The sequence below is a fragment of the Oncorhynchus tshawytscha genome, linkage group LG13, assembly GCF_018296145.1.
Source record: "Oncorhynchus tshawytscha isolate Ot180627B linkage group LG13, Otsh_v2.0, whole genome shotgun sequence".
Lineage (NCBI taxonomy): Eukaryota > Metazoa > Chordata > Actinopteri > Salmoniformes > Salmonidae > Oncorhynchus > Oncorhynchus tshawytscha.
This window is the reverse complement of record NC_056441.1, coordinates 52,852,591-52,867,908: the sequence shown is the minus strand read 5'-3', so window position 1 is coordinate 52,867,908 and position 15,318 is coordinate 52,852,591. Positions and strand designations below refer to the sequence as shown.

General features: G+C 48.1%; 1 protein-coding gene across 1 annotated transcript in view; it reads right to left on the bottom strand.

Moving 5' to 3' along the window:
- Window positions 1-1,069: 1,069 nt before the first annotated feature.
- Window positions 1,070-15,318, bottom strand: part of LOC112265109 (leucine-rich repeat and fibronectin type III domain-containing protein 1-like protein) — a 141,776-nt gene continuing 127,527 nt past the window's right edge. The window contains exons 5-6 of the mRNA XM_024442155.2: window positions 2,660-2,713; window positions 1,070-2,434 (exon numbers count right to left, since the gene is read on the bottom strand). The gene's annotated coding sequence lies outside the window, so the exon portion shown is untranslated. The remainder of the gene's footprint in view (window positions 2,435-2,659; window positions 2,714-15,318) is intronic.

Genomic DNA, 15,318 nt, shown 5'->3' with positions numbered 1-15,318 from the left:
TTGTTACCTCATGTTCCATGTTTTTCTTTTGGATCTTAAGTCCCATTTATATCTGCCTCTAACATGCATACTTCATCCTGATCTTGTCTGTTCACACTTACAAAATCGAATTACAATCAGATCAGAATGTGTCTTTTAATCGTCTATGCCTGTGGGCACATTTAGCATGTGTACAAGATCAGGACGCATCGGACGCATGTTAGCACCAGGTGAGAACGGGTGATGAATGTTTTATTTGCTTTGGAGGACATTGACAAGCACCACATCTGGCAAAATTAGTTCATGACTTTAAGGTTGAAATCAATAAAATAGGAGATAGAAGAGCACTCGTGTAGTTTCATTTGAGCTCGAATTGGCAATTCAACAGGTCCTCTTGAAAAGGTCAACGTCAAAAAGGTAGGCCTGGTAATAGAGTCAAAGGTCATTTTAAAATTAAGGGGAAGTGTTTAAAAAAAGTAAGATCAAAGTTAAAAAAGGGATCCAGAACTTTTTCCTGAATCTAATCACATGGAGGTGATGTGCAGTGTTTTTGTAGGGAGAGGCAATCTCAGCCTTTTTGACAAGCTCTAAATCCATTCATACGTTCTCTTTTAAACAAGCCGATAATCTTTGTGTATATCAGCACTTGAATGAAAGGAATCTGCTGTAAAAGCATCAGAAACGATAACTGACACATCAATAATGAAGGTTTACCATAATGCAGGCAAAGCTGACAACCACATGTGAGAGTGGAACCACTTCACTGGTTACCTTGCAAAGCTGCTTTTGGGCTCCCTTATGTAAAACATATGCTAATAAGAAATTACACATGAATCTCAATGAATGTTGTCAATCCTGTTAATGCTTTTTGCTTCCCTAAAATACATATTTTATGTATATGGTTTGTCCATGGACGTTTGCCTTGCACAATGGCAATGCAGTTTTAAACAATGACATGGTTGGGCCATCTGACCACAGACTGGAAAGCAGAAGTACGAACTAGAGTTAATCAAATTTAAATAAAAAAATTCACGTCAACAGTGCCTGTGGAAGGGCCTCTGAGATTAGGGGTGTCTGGCTATAACATAACCACTAGCATCTATAGACCTGTTACTTACTCAGTTGCTTCTCTAATATCTTTCCCACACTAATCTATGTTGGAGTTGAACTGAGCTGAGGTGGACTGGTTAAGTCACCATGAAAGCCTCTGGCGACCCTTAGTGGCAAAACCATACTTCTGTAACTGTCATTACATTGTCATAAGGTCAGTTCGGTTGAAAACTGACCAACAAAGCTGATGAAAACACTGCTTCTAATGCATTTTCAAAACAAGTTTGACACTTAATGCAATTATTAATCTATGAATAGGATTCATATCAGAAATTGTGTGAGTAATGTTGCTGCACATCTTCAAGAAAAATAATTTTATTTCTTTATAAATCCACATATTTTACCTATGAAAGCATAAAATTCCATCTCACGTTTTTTTCTTATTGTTGCTTCATAATTCAAAGGAAATATGGGTATCAAATCAGAGAAGATTGAAGGTGTATCTCACATACAAATACATACACAGTCAACAGTAAGGGGAAAAAAGAGTATGTGATCTGTGTTCCATCTTTTCAATTGGCAAGTGGTACACAATAGGGTCAGTTTCTTCTCTGTAAAGTTTGTGTCAGAATGAAACTTAACTCACCATTTCACCATCAAACCACAAGGCATTGCTTGTGCTGAAGGTTCATGTAATCAAACCAAACCAGGTTTTTCTTTTGTCCTCATCTTGAGAGCCCATGTTTTTGGCCAAATAATTATATTTTTTCCACCGTCATCCAAAATGGATGCATTTGATCTCATAATTGTTGAGTATACTATTCAGTTGTCTATATAGACGGAGGGAGAGAGAGTGGGAGAGAGAGAGAGAGAGGACTATAAAGATTATAAAGTGCCCTAGAGATCACCGAACAACCGTTTGATATTGGTGCATCGACGTGACATTGATGTGTGCTAACACTTCCAAGGCCCTTCGGGGGGGGGGGGTGAAAACAAACACTGTATCGCCATCTCTTATTGTATTCCTTTGGCATGTGACCGATCGTTAAGGGAGAGTGGAGCTTTATTACGAAACCCACAACATTTCATCAAAACCATCCAAGGGTGTTCCTCTGTAATAGGCAATTCCAATGAGAATCCCAAAAAAGTATTCCGAAAGGAATTTGAGGCGTCTGGGTTGTCAACTCATTCCTCACACAGTGAATGAAGCCCCAGGTTTTGGAATACATTTCCCTCCACTCCACAGGGCTGGATTACATCCCAGTTCCAGGTAGAATTGCATAAGTGACAGAACACAGCGATTCCATGGCATCCACCCATCTCTACTCCTAATGCTGTTCTTGGCTTCATATGTATTCTTTTGTGAGTTTGTTTTTCCAACTTCCTTGAACCAGGGGGACTTTACCTGGAGGAGAGAATTAAAGTAAACATCACCAAGGAATTGCCTAAACCCGCCGTCTACTAGACAATCTAATGCAATAGAAAGAAAACACTATTTGTGTTGTACGTGTCCCTTCTTCCCTTCTCATTTGCCCTTTAAATCAGACATCCGTAACGTCATAACTTCACCATCTCTATGTAGAACTTGCATATAGAATTGAAATGTATAGCTCTCTGCCCCTAAACTCACCTTTCCATTCTCCCTCCCTCCACCTCAGAAGACGAGCATGGGTGATGTGCGAATCTGGAAGAGACAGGACACAGGAATCAGTGCACGAACCTCATCACCTGAGCTAAGAATTCCTGGAAAGTTCCCGTATGTCTTACCTGACCCCGGGGGGGTTCAATTCTGTAGATATGAATATCACATCTGGCTACGTGATTGCGCCTACTAGTTCATTTTTTTTTAGTCAGAGACACAGGATAATAAGATGGTGCTCTAGAAGGGCATAGGCCAGATTCAAACCCACGCCAGACCTGGCATATCTGTGTGATCAGAAGACAACAGCAGTAACCACTAGACCACCCCAGGCCACACACACCTACAAGTATTTGACAGTGTCTTACACATAGGTCTTGTTGAAAATGAGGTGATGAAAGCGGACCAAGACCATGAAGAAGCATATCTAAGAAGCTGGTTCACTGACTGATTTGGATAAGGTCGACCTTTCTCAATAGCAATGCTCACTGAGTCTCTGCATAGTCAAAGCTTTCCTTAATTTTGGGTCAGTCACAGTGGTCAGGTATTCTGCCACTGTACTCATTCTAGTTTGCACAGTTTTTTGGTTAATTCTTTCCAGTATGGGGTCTGTTAGTGTTTGTGAACAGAGCCCCAGGACCAGCTTGCTTATCTTATGGGAATCCTCTGCAGGTTAATCTCTCTGTAGGTGATGGCTTTGTTATGGAAGGTTTGGGAATCACTTCATTTTAGGTGGTTGTGTAATTGAATGGCTCTTTTCTGGATTCTGATAATTAGCGGGTATCGGCCTAATTCTCCACTGCATGCATTATTTGGTGTTTTACGTTGTACACAGAGGATCATTTTGTATAATTCTGGTTGGTGAGCGGACCCCAGATCTCACAACCATAAAGGGCAAAGGGTTCTATAACTGATTCAAGTATTTGTAGCCAGATCCTAACTGGTATTTCAAATTTGATGTTCCTTTTGACGGCATAGAAGGCCCTTCTTGCCTTGTCTCTCAGATCATTCACAGCTTTGTGGAAGTTACCTGTGGCGCTGATGTTTAGGCCAAGGTATGTATAGTGTTTTGTGTGCTCTTGGGCAACGGTGTCTAGATGCAATTTGTATTTGTGGACCTTTTTTGGAACATTTTTTGGAATATTATTTTTGTCTTACTGAGATTTACTGTCAGATTTACTGTCTCTCTCTCTCTCTCTCTCTTGCAGTGCATGCTGGGAGTTTTTTGGAGTTTGAATGTTTGGTGTGGAGGGCTCTATCCTCACTAACTTTCTTGATTATTTTCTTTACATGCTATTTTCTATGGTGGAGGGTTAATGCAAAATTTGTTTTAGCGGTATCCACAGTTTTTTCAAAGTTAGGGTGGAAGAGGACAGAGTAACTTTCCTGGGGTTTGGAAGGTGTGGTGTGCGCGATGGCTTCTCAGCCTAGCGTGGAGGAGACGCTATCGATACGGCATGGATTCAGGTGTGTTCCTGAGAATGGAGTTAAGGTGGAGGAGGTTCTGCTCGCGGTCTGTGAACAGGTAGGAGTTATACACTCTGCTTCTAGAATGAACAAAGCTGTGGTTGTGTTCATGAAAAGGGCTAATTTGGTTGGTAGGCTAATTGCTAGCGGAATATTTGTAAGGGATGTGTTGGTGTCAATTTCACCTCTCTCTACCCCTTCGACAAGAGTGGTAGTTGCAAATTTGCCTCCGTTTCTTACGGATGACCAAATCAGGAAAGAGCTGAGTGTCACGCCCTGGTCTTAGTATTTTGTGTTTTCTTTCTTTATTTGGTCAGGCCAGGGTGTGACATGGGTTTATTTTGTGGTGTGTTTGTGTATTGGGGTTTTTCGTAGTTTTGGGATTGTGGCTTAGTGGGGTGTTCTAGCAAAGTCTATGGTTGCCTGAGGCGGTTCTCAATCAGAGGCAGGTGATTCTCGTTGTCTCTGATTGGGAACCATATTTAGGCAGCCATATTCTTTGAGTGTTTCGTGGGTGATTGTTCCTGTCTCAGTGTTTTGTATTTCACCAGATAGGCTGTATAGGTTTTCACGTTCCGTTTGTTGTTTTGTATTATCGTGTGTCATCTTCATTAAAGATGTATCGTATTAACCACGCTGCATTTTGGTCCGACTCTCTTTCACCCGAAGAAAACCGTAACAGAATCACCCACCACAACAGGACCAAGCAGCGTGGTGACAGGCAGCGGCAGCAGGAGCTACGAAGTTTAGAGTATACGACTTGGGAGGAAATAGACAGGTGGGCGGTCGACCCAGAGAAAGTGCCGGAGCCCGCCTGGGATTCGCTGGAGCAGTGCGAAGAGGGCAATAGGAGAATGGAGTCGAAGAGACAAGCACGGCGGCGCAGAAGGAAGCCCGAGAGTCAGCCCCAAAAATGTATTGGGGGGGGGGGGCTCAGGGAGAGTGTGGCAGAGTCAGGGTTCAGACCTGAGCCAACTCCCCCTGTTTATTGTGAGGAGCAGCGATAACAGGACTTCTGGACTTGGGGGGAGATATTGGACGGAAAAGGACCCTGGGCACAGCCTGGAGAATATCGCCGCCCCAAAGAAGAACTGGAAGCGGCGAAAGCGGAGAGGCGCTGGTATGAAGAGGCAGCACGGCGACGCGGATGGAAGCCCGAGAGTCAGCCCCAAAAATGTATTGGGGGGGGCTCACAGGGAATATGGCTACGCCAGGTAGGAGACCTGCGCTAACTTCCTGTACTTACCGGGGGGCTAAAGAGACCGGGCAGGCACCGTGTTATGCTATGGAGCGCACGGTGTCTCCAGTGCGGGTGCATAGCCCGGTGCGGTACATACCAGCTCTTCGTATTGGCCGGGCTAGAGTGGGCATCGAGCCAGATAAGGTTGGGCAGGCTCGGTGCTCAAGAGCTCCAGTGCGCCTGCACGGTCCGGTCTATCCAGTGCCACCTCCACACACCAGTCCTCCGGTGGCAGCTCCCCGCACCAGGCTTCCTGTGCGTGTCCTCGGCCCAGTACCACCAGTGCCAGCACCACGCACCAGGCCTTCAGTGCTCCTCGCCTGTTCAGCGCTGCCAGAGCATTTCTCCTCTCCAGCGCTGTCGGAGTCTCCCGCCTGTTTAGCGCTGTCGGAGTCTCCCGCCTGTTTAGCGCTGCCAGAGCCTTCCTCCTTTCCAGCGCTGCCGGAGTCTCCCGCCTGTCTAGCGCTATCAGAGCCTTCCTCCTCTCCAGCGCTGCCGGAGTCTCCCGCCTGTTTAGCGCTGCCAGAGCCTTCCTTCTCTCCAGCGCTGCCGGAGTCGCCTGCCTGTTCAGCGCAGCCAGAGCTGCCAATCTGCATGGAGCAGCCAGAGCTGCCAGTCTGCATGGAGCAGCCAGAGCTGCCAGTCTGCATGGAGCAGCCAGAGCTGCCAGTCTGCATGGAGCAGCCAGAGCTGCCAGTCTGCATGGAGCAGCCAGAGCTGCCAGTCTGCATGGAGCAGCCAGAGCTGCCAGTCTGCATGGAGCAGCCAGAGCTGCCAGTCTGCATGGAGCAGCCAGAGCAGCTAGAGCCGCCAGTCAGCCAGGATCTTCCAGATCCGCCAGTCAGCCAGGATCCGCCAGTCAGCCAGGATCTTCCAGATCCGCCATTCAGCCAGGATCCGCCATTCAGCCAGGATCCGCCAGTCAACCAGGATCTGCCAGAACCTCCAGCTAGCCAGGAGAGCCAACTACCTGCCTGAGCTTCCTCTCAGTACTGGGCTTCCTCTCAGTACTGGGCTTCCTCTCAGTGCTGAGCTTCCCCTCAGTGCTGAGCTTCCCCTCAGTGCCGAGCTTCCCCTCAGTGCCGAGCTTCCCCTCAGTGCCGAGCTACCCCTCAGTGCCGAGCTACCCCTCAGTCCCGAGCTACCCCTCAGTCCCGAGCTTCCCCTCAGTCCCGAGCTTCCCCTCAGTCCAGTGGGGTCCTTGGTGAGGGTTATTAGGCCAAGGTCGGCGGCGAGGGTCGCCAATCAAAGGACGCGTTACAGGGGGACTAAGACTTGGTTGGAGTGGGGTCCACGTCCCGAGCCGGAGCCGCCACCGTGGACAGACGCCCACCCGGACCCTCCCCTATGGGTTTAAGTGTGCGGCCGGGAGTCCGCACCTTGGGGGGTTCTGTCACGCCCTGGTCTTAGTATTTTGTGTTTTCTTTATTTATTTGGTCAGGCCAGGGTGTGCATGGGTTTATTTTGTGGTGTGTTTGTGTATTGGGGTTTTCGTAGGTTTTGGGATTGTGGCTTAGTGGGGTGTTCTAGCAAAGTCTATGGTTGCCTGAGGCGGTTCTCAATCAGATGCAGGTGATTCTCGTTGTCTCTGATTGGGAACCATATTTAGGCAGCCATATTCTTTGAGTGTTTCGTGGGTGATTGTTCCTGTCTCAGTGTTTTGTATTTCACCAGATAGGCTGTATAGGTTTTCACGTTCCGTTTGTTGTTTTGTATTATCGTGTCATCTTCATTAAAGATGTATCGTATTAACCACGCTGCATTTTGGTCCGACTCTCTTTCACCCGAAGAAAACCGTAACACTGAGTCGTTTTGGTAAGTTTGCTGGCGGTTTTCGTGTACTGTCAGCAGGCTTTCAGGCAGATACCGTTAAGCACGTTGTTTCGTTCCGGAGGCAAGTGGTTATGTTTCTGAACAATAATGAGCAACAACTAAATGTGCATTTTAAAGTGAGGCACGGGGAGGGGCTCTATGCAGGGTTTGCCAGCACAGATAGTCTACGGTGTTTTGAGTGTGGGGATTTGGGGCATAAGAGCTTTGCGTGCCCACATAAAGCCTGTAGACAAGGTGAGGGTACAAGCGCCAGTGGGTGAAATCGGGGTCAAAGTGCAGGGGGTAAGGAGATGCAGACAGCAGAAGCTGGGCCTAGTCATGCCAGGGAAGGTGGTGTAGATGAGGCTGGGCCTAGTCAGGCTAGAGATGGTGGTGTAGATGAGGCTGGGTTTAGTCAGGCTAGATATGGTGGTGTAGCGGAGGCTGTATTTGTCTTGGCCAGGTCGCAGTTGCAAATTAGAACTTGTTCTCAACTAGCCTACCTGGTTAAATAAAGGTGAAATAATTTTTTTTTTAAAAGGCTGGGTCTAGTCAGGCTAGAGATGGTGGGGAAGCGGAGGCTGGGTATAGTCAGGCTATGAATGGTAGTGTAGCGGAGGCTGGGTTTAGTCAGGCTAGATAAGGTGGTGTAGCGGAGGCTGTATTTGTCTTGGCCAGGTCGCAGTTGCAAATGAGAACTTGTTCTCAACTAGCCTACCTGGTTAAATAAAGGTGAAATATATATATTTTTTTAAAAGGCTGGGTCTAGTCAGGCTAGAGATGGTGGGGAAGCGGAGGCTGGGTCTAGTCAGGCTAGAGATGGTGGGGAAGCAGAGGCTGGGTCTAGTCAGGCTAGAGATGGTGGGGACGCTGAGGCTGGGTCTAGTCAGGCTAGAGATGGTGGGGAAGCTGAGGCTGGGTCTAGTCAGGCTAGAGATGGTGGGGAAGCTGAGGCTGGGTCTAGTCAGGCTAGAGATGGTGGGGAAGCTGAGGCTGGGTCTAGTCAGGCTAGAGATGGTGGTGAAGCGGAGGCTGGGTCTAGTCAGGCTAGAGATGGTGGGGAAGCAGAGGCTGGGTCTAGTCAGGCTAGAGATGGTGGGGTAGCTGAGGCTGGGTCTAGTCAGGCTAGAGATGGTGGGGAAGCGGAGGCTGGGTCTAGTCAGGCTGGAGATGGTGGGGTAGCTGAAGCTGGTCCTAGTTATGCTAGGGATGGATTATTCTGGGCCTAGTCATGCTATGGAGGGTGGTGTAGATGATGCTGGGTCTAGTCAGGTTATTCTAGTGGATGAGGAGAGAGTGGGGATGAGATAAGGGAGGAGGAGGAGGGTATAAAGCGGAAAAGGAAAAAGGGTGTGGACAAAGGCACCTGGAAATTTGGCCTGTTCTGTGGGTGATGTGACCAGGCTCAGGGTGGGAGATGAGATGAGGAGGAAAGTGAGTCTGAGGAAGAGGATGAGGTGTTATTTTTTCAGACTCCTCTTCAATGGGCCCGGAGCTGACAGCCTCAAGCAGAGGGGTCTAGTACACGCTGAGAGGCAGGTGCTGAATGAGATTAGTTAATCTGGCTTTTTTTCTGACCCTAGAAAGTTTGTAAGATCAGTACAACATGCTATGAAAAATGAGGGGGGCATGGTGTCCTCTCATGAAACGTTTTAGGTTGTGGGTCACAACAGTGTGTAAAGGTTTACCTAGACACTGTTTAGGCATATTTTCTTTTATTCTATTGGTCTCTTTCTCTGCTGGATGGAGAGGTAGGCTCGCTCAATATAAATGGCGCCAGAGATGGGAAAGAGGAGTGTGTTGGGGGAATATGTAAAACAAAAAAAAGTACAGGTGTTGTTTCTGCAGGAGATGCATAGTGATGTGTTGAATGAAGTCGATTGGGGGCTCTGGTGGAAAGGGGCAAGTGTGTTGAGCCATGGGACAAAAGTGCAGGGGTGGCAGTCCTTTTTGCACCGGGGCTGGAAATTTGCTCCTCTGTAGGCTGCTTGTTGTTAAAGCAGAAATTAACAACATGGGTTTTGTCTTTATAAAAGTGTATGCGCCTAACACAGGGAGAGAAAGAGGGGTTCTATTTGGGAGCCTTAGACAGGAACTCTCACAGGTAAGGGGAGGGGACTGGAAATATACAATGGATTTTTAGGAAAGACAGAAATGGGGAAGAGCCTCATTCAGTGTCAGTGGGAGTGTTAAGGGACATCGTTAATCAGTTCGACCTAGTGGATGTTTGGAGAACTAAACATCCAAACACAAGACAGTATACATGGGTGAAGGTTTTTGGGGCTAGGGTGAGTGCAGCCCGACTTGATCGGTTTTACATGTCTAGGAATCGGAGCAATAGGCTGCTGGGCGCTACCATTCTCCTGGTGGGGTTTTCGGATCATCACATAACCATGGCTCGGCTGTCTAACTCACCAGGGCCCCGGCAGGCATCTTATTGGAAGTTCAATGTAAAGCTGTAAAGCTCTTACAAGATGCCACTTTTTGCTCAGGTTTCCAGACCTTTTGGGAAAGGTGGGGTCAGCGAAGAGAGGAGTATGAGTCTCTGAGTCAATGGTGGGATGAGGGGAAAGTCCAAATTCGGCTTTTCTGTCAACAGTACACAGCTCTCTCAATCTCAGAGGCTAGGAGAGTATTGGGGGAGGTAGAGATGGTGGGGCAAGGCAATGTAGGCCTCCAGGCTAATTTATCTGAATTATGTAGCGACCTGGGCAGTTTTTTCCAGGTTAAAGCAAAGGGAGCACTTGTAAGAGCTAGGTTCTCCATGGTCAAGGAGATGGATGCTCCCAGCTCCTTCTTCTTTGGTTTGGATTGACAGAGTGGTGAAGCCAAGGGTATGCATTGTCTACGGCTGTCAGATGGGCGGTGGGTGAGATGCGGGAGCGGACTGTGGAGTTTCATACTGAATTGTATAGGGCAGAAGTGTGTAATCCTATGTGTGCTCAAGTCTTGTTCGCATGACTCCCTAAGTTCTCTCTGGCACAGAGGGATGAAAGGGACATTCCTCTGTTGTCTCATGAACCGGCAGAGGCCGTAACCCAGATGTCCGCCGGTCGTGCACCGGGGGTCGATGGACTCCCAGTGGAGTTTTCAAAAAAATTCTGGGGAAAAATTGGACAGGACTTATTTTGCGTGTTGCGTGAATGCGTCGGGGTAGGAGAGTTGCCGATGAGCTGCCGTCGGGCGGCTCTGACTCTTCTGCCCAAAAAAGGGGACTTCTGCCCAAAAAAGGGGCATTACTCTGTGCGGACTACAAGCTATTTGCCAAAGTCCTCTCTAACAGACTGAAGTCCCATTTGGACTCGATGGTACATAAGGACCAAACATATTGTGCACCGGGACGCTCAATCACGGCCAACTTGTTCTTAATTAGGGATATGTCAGACTTGTCGAGAGGTTCTAATGTGAACTCTTTCGATCAAGAGAAGGCTTTTGATAGAGTGGACCATGAGGATCTGTTTAATGTGATGTCTGTGTTTGGGTTTGGGAAGAGTTTTTTGACCTGTGTGAAGATGTTGTATGCTGGGGCGTCATGTATGGTCAAGGTGGGAGGGGGGCTCAGTAGGCCAGTCTGGGTGAGGCAGGGCATTAGACAAGGATGCCCTCTATCTGGGCAGTTATACACACTAGCCATTGAGCCTTTTTAAGGACTGCTACGCAGGAGACCGCAGGGAGTGTGCTGGACAGGAATGGATGTGGTGACAGGCATAGCAGTGTCAGCATATGCAGATGATGTTTCTGTGATGGTGAGGGATGATCAGGATATGCAGGCACTAGAGACCAGTCTGAAGGTGTACGAGGGAGCTTCATCAGCTAAGGTAAACTGGGGCAAGAGCAAAGCTCTGTTATGTGGGGCATGGGGGGATAGGGCTCCTCCTCTGCTTCCGGGGGGTTTGAAGTGGGGTTGTGAAGGGCTTAAAGTGTTGGGGGTGGACCTGGGCTCGGAGAAGTGGGTAAGGAAGAACTGAGAGGGGCTGTCACAGGCAGTGGTGTCAAGACTGGCCAGGTGGAGGTGGCTCCTGTCCCAAGTGTCATATAGAGGGAGGATGCTGATAATTAACAACCTGGTGGCATCTACCCTGTGGCATAAACTGGCTGTCCTCAATCCCCCTGTTGGTCTGCTCGCAGACCTGCAACGCAAGCTGGTGGACTTCTTCTGGTCGGGCCATCAGTGAAGGCAGCAGTGTTGTACATGACCGCTCACGAAGGAGGACAGGGCCTGGTGGAACTGGAGAGCAGGATGACTGCTTTCAGGCTAAAGGCGGTGCAGAGACTGCTGTACCATGCTGATGTTGGCTGGAGGGAGCCAGCATGCGCGCTGCTGAGGAGAGCTGGTGGATTAGGGTTGGACCGGCAGCTGTTCCTCATGAAGCTGGAGAGGCTGAGTACAGCAGGTCTCTCAGATTTTTCTCTGCAATGCTGAGGGCCTGGCAGCTGCTAAGGCCCATACGAGAAGGGGGTGTGGAGCCTGGGCTATGGGTGTGGGAGGAGCCTATCTTCCACAACCCAGCCATCCCTTTGAGATTGGTTCAGTCGGCCACCCTGCAGAGGCAACTGATGGCAGGGGGTTTACAAAGGCTGGGTGATCTGAGACTGCTGGGAGAGGAGGGGTGGAAAACCCCGGAAGTCTTGGCACAACAAACAGGAATAACGTCTCTTAGGCTGCTGGAGAGATTCCTGGAGGAGGTCCAGGAGGCACTGTCTGAGCCGGTAAGGGGGATATTTGAGCGGCCAAAGGGAGAGGGGCCACCAATGTTTCCGCCACTGCAGGTGACGCTAGAGACTGGCAAGGGGGTCTGGAGGACTTGTTAGATTTTAACACTCCGAGCCTGGGGGAGTTTGAGGATGTGGGAGGTAAAGCCCTCTACAACCTCTGTGTTAAGTTTAGGAACATTAGAAGCCTAACAGGAGAGAAGGCACATCAGTGACAGGGGGTATGTGGGGCCGAGAGTATGGTGGGTTTTAGGTGGAGGGGGCTCTACAAACCCCCAGTACCAAAGAGGTCAGGGGACCTCCAGTGGAGGGTACTTCATGGAGCCCTGGCCACAAACAGCTGGTTGGTACGGGTTGAACCGGGAATCGGGCAGGGGTGTCTTTTCTGTAAAATTAAAGTAACTGTGTTTTCTGTGTGCACCAGGCTAATGCATTTTAATGTCTCTGTTGGAATGTCTGTGTGAGAGGTTGGGGGTGGTTTTTACTGTTGGGATGTCTGTGTGAGAGGTTGGGGGTGGTTTTTACTGTTGGGATGTTCATAATGGGATACAGGTATTCGAGTAAGGAGAAAGCCAAATGTGTTTTGTTGAATTTTCTGTTTGCTCAGGCAAAGTTAGCTATTTGGCTAACAAGGAGGAACAGGGTCAAAGGTGGGGAGACAACAAACACTTTACTATTGTTTAATGGGATGGTCTATAAAATGTGTAGAGATGTTTGAGGAGATATGGTGTGTTGGGGGGAGCAGTCTGTATAGCTGGGGATGATAATTTGGATATACGGTTGTAGGAGTGGGAATTGTGATGTTGGTTTGTATCATGTGGTAGATAGAAAGGTGAGTATGGTAAATGTATACAGTACAGGATATATATTTTTATTTTTTTATTTTTAAGGGGGCGGGTGAGTTTTAAATGAAAGACAAAGTCAAGTCTCTCTCTCTATTTCTGCAGTCCTTTCAATCTCTTCTCCATCCCTACCTCTTTCTCTCACTCTCTATCTTTCAACCCTCTGTCTTTCTCTCTCTGTACACCACATCTTCTCTTATCAATCTCTCTACCGTTGTCTTTGTTTCCTCTTAAACTTGTCTCTGCTCTCCAGTCTCTCTCTCTCTCCCTCTCTCCCTCCAGTCCCTCTCTCTCTCCAGTCCCTCTCTCTCTCCAGTCCCTCTCTCTCTCCAGTCCCCCTCTCTCTCCAGTCTCTCTGCTCTCCAGTCCCCCCTCTCTCCAGTCTCTCTGCTCTCCAGTCTCCTTCTCTCTCTCTCTCCAGTCTCTCTCTCTCTCTCTCCAGTCTCTCTCTCTCTCTCCAGTCTCTCTCTCTCTCCAGTCTCTCTCTCTCTCCAGTCTCTCTCCAGTCTCTCTCTCTCCAGTCTCTCTCTCTCTCTCTCTCTCTCTCTCTCTCTCCAGTATCTCTGTCTCTCTGTCTCTCTGTCTCTCTCTCCAGTCTCTCCCTCTAGTCTCTCTCTCTCTCTCTCTCCAGTCTCTGTCTCTCTGTCTCTCTCTCCAGTCTCTCTCTCTCTCCAGTCTCTCTCTCTCCAGTGTCTCTCTCTCCAGTGTCTCTCTCTCCAGTCTCTCTCTCTCCAGTCTCTCTCTCTCTCTCTCGCTCTCCGCCCCCTCCTTTCCTCCTGTCGCCAGTAACTCTGTCAGCCTCATTGTGTCGCTGTGAGAAACACAGGGCCTCCTGGGAGTGATCTGTCATCTCCTCGCTGGCTGTCTGATGCTCCTAGATGAATTATGGATGCACAGACACTGCAGGTATTTCACAGCTAAACGCTGAGCACGGCGACTGAGGAAGAATACTACCTCATCTGCCTCATCCAGGCCTGTCACAGAGAGAGAACACTGCCTGCTGCTGCCCACAGCTATAAACACGCAGCCATTCAGTGAGCCAACTAAACTCTCTTCTTGAAGAAGACTATGATCGACAGGGTTGTAAAACCCTATGTAACCAAGGTCTAATCACTCGGTCATCTGAGACAAAAATAGCTCTTCCTACTAAATGGATATGTAATGCAACCAGGACTCATAAACTGCTCAACAACAAAAACAACTGATCCCAAATGAGAGCTGCATGGATTGCTTCACTGCTGCAGCAGTTGATGACTCAAATGGCAAGCTATTACATGAGGTCAATGATCGTAAGGTTGATAATCTCTTAGCTTAGGTCAGGGGTTCCCAAAAATTTTTCGGACCTGACCCCATTTTGATATCTGAACATTTTCACGACCCCACCCATGTGAAAAAAAGTATGTAATTAACAGCCAATGTTCACTTTTTTATTTGGGGCTATGACAGTTAATTTAAAAACAGTATTTCTGATTGTCTTCTCAACTCACCATCACATTCTTTTAATGTGGGGCTGTATGACAGTCAATTGCAAATTAGTCTGACATAATGTCTCTTATCTCACCACCACTAATGAGGTAGGTGTGCTTGATGCATGTCGCATTGGAGCTTCTTAAAGTCAGGGGGCGGGGTCGACCTGCGCACCTCATCTCTGCTGTCATCCAACCTGGATCGATATTTGGTTTGAATGCAGAAGAGCGCACTGAATCCAGCTTCACACAGACATGAGCTGGTGAAGGGTAGCCTACCATGGGTTTCAGAGCACTTTCAAAGCATATGGGAACTCTGAAAAAAGAAGAGGTCAAATCATGATGTCAGTGATCTTTAGGTCGGAAAGTCAGAGCTCTAGAATAAAGCCCGAGCTCCCGAGTTGGATAAGCGTTCAAAATTATTTTCCCTCACTTGGAGCTTGTTTCCTTCCGAGTTCCCTGTTGTTATGAACGCCGCACTAATACTCAGAGGGAGACGGTAGGTTATTCCCTTTGAGTCAGGAACCAAAACTCCTCTGTATTGAACTGTGAATGCGTTGTCTGCAGCATGACAGCTCGATCAGCTTTGGACTGTCAACTGAGCCAGGATCACAGTTAAATGGATTGGGAAGTCGGTCCATCCTAAAGTGCTCTTCCAAGCGTTGGGAGGTGAGCAGTCATCGCTCGTGTGGGACACCTTACTGATGCTGTTTCTGTTATTTTTCTTTTCATTACTCAGAAAGTCAACCAAATCTGTTTTTTTTATTTTTTTACGTCCATTGTGAATGACAACATTTCCTCTCTCAATGGGAAAAATCTTTCCAAAACTCCCCCTCGATAACCACCAAGCCTTGGAGTGAAATAGAACATTGTCTTGCTCTGATCCCATATCGCCACATAGTTTTGCGAACAGGTGTGCACGCAGTGGATGTGGTTTGATATAGTTTCCAATCGAAGTTACCTGTTGCAGTATATCTCCGAGTTCTGTGCTCAGCTTCTTTTCCCCCAGTTGCTCTCGGTGTATCATACAATGCATCCATATGGCAGAGGGAGACACATTCAGAACTAGAGTGCAGAGGCTTGCCCTCTGCCCCGGGACAGATAGAGCCC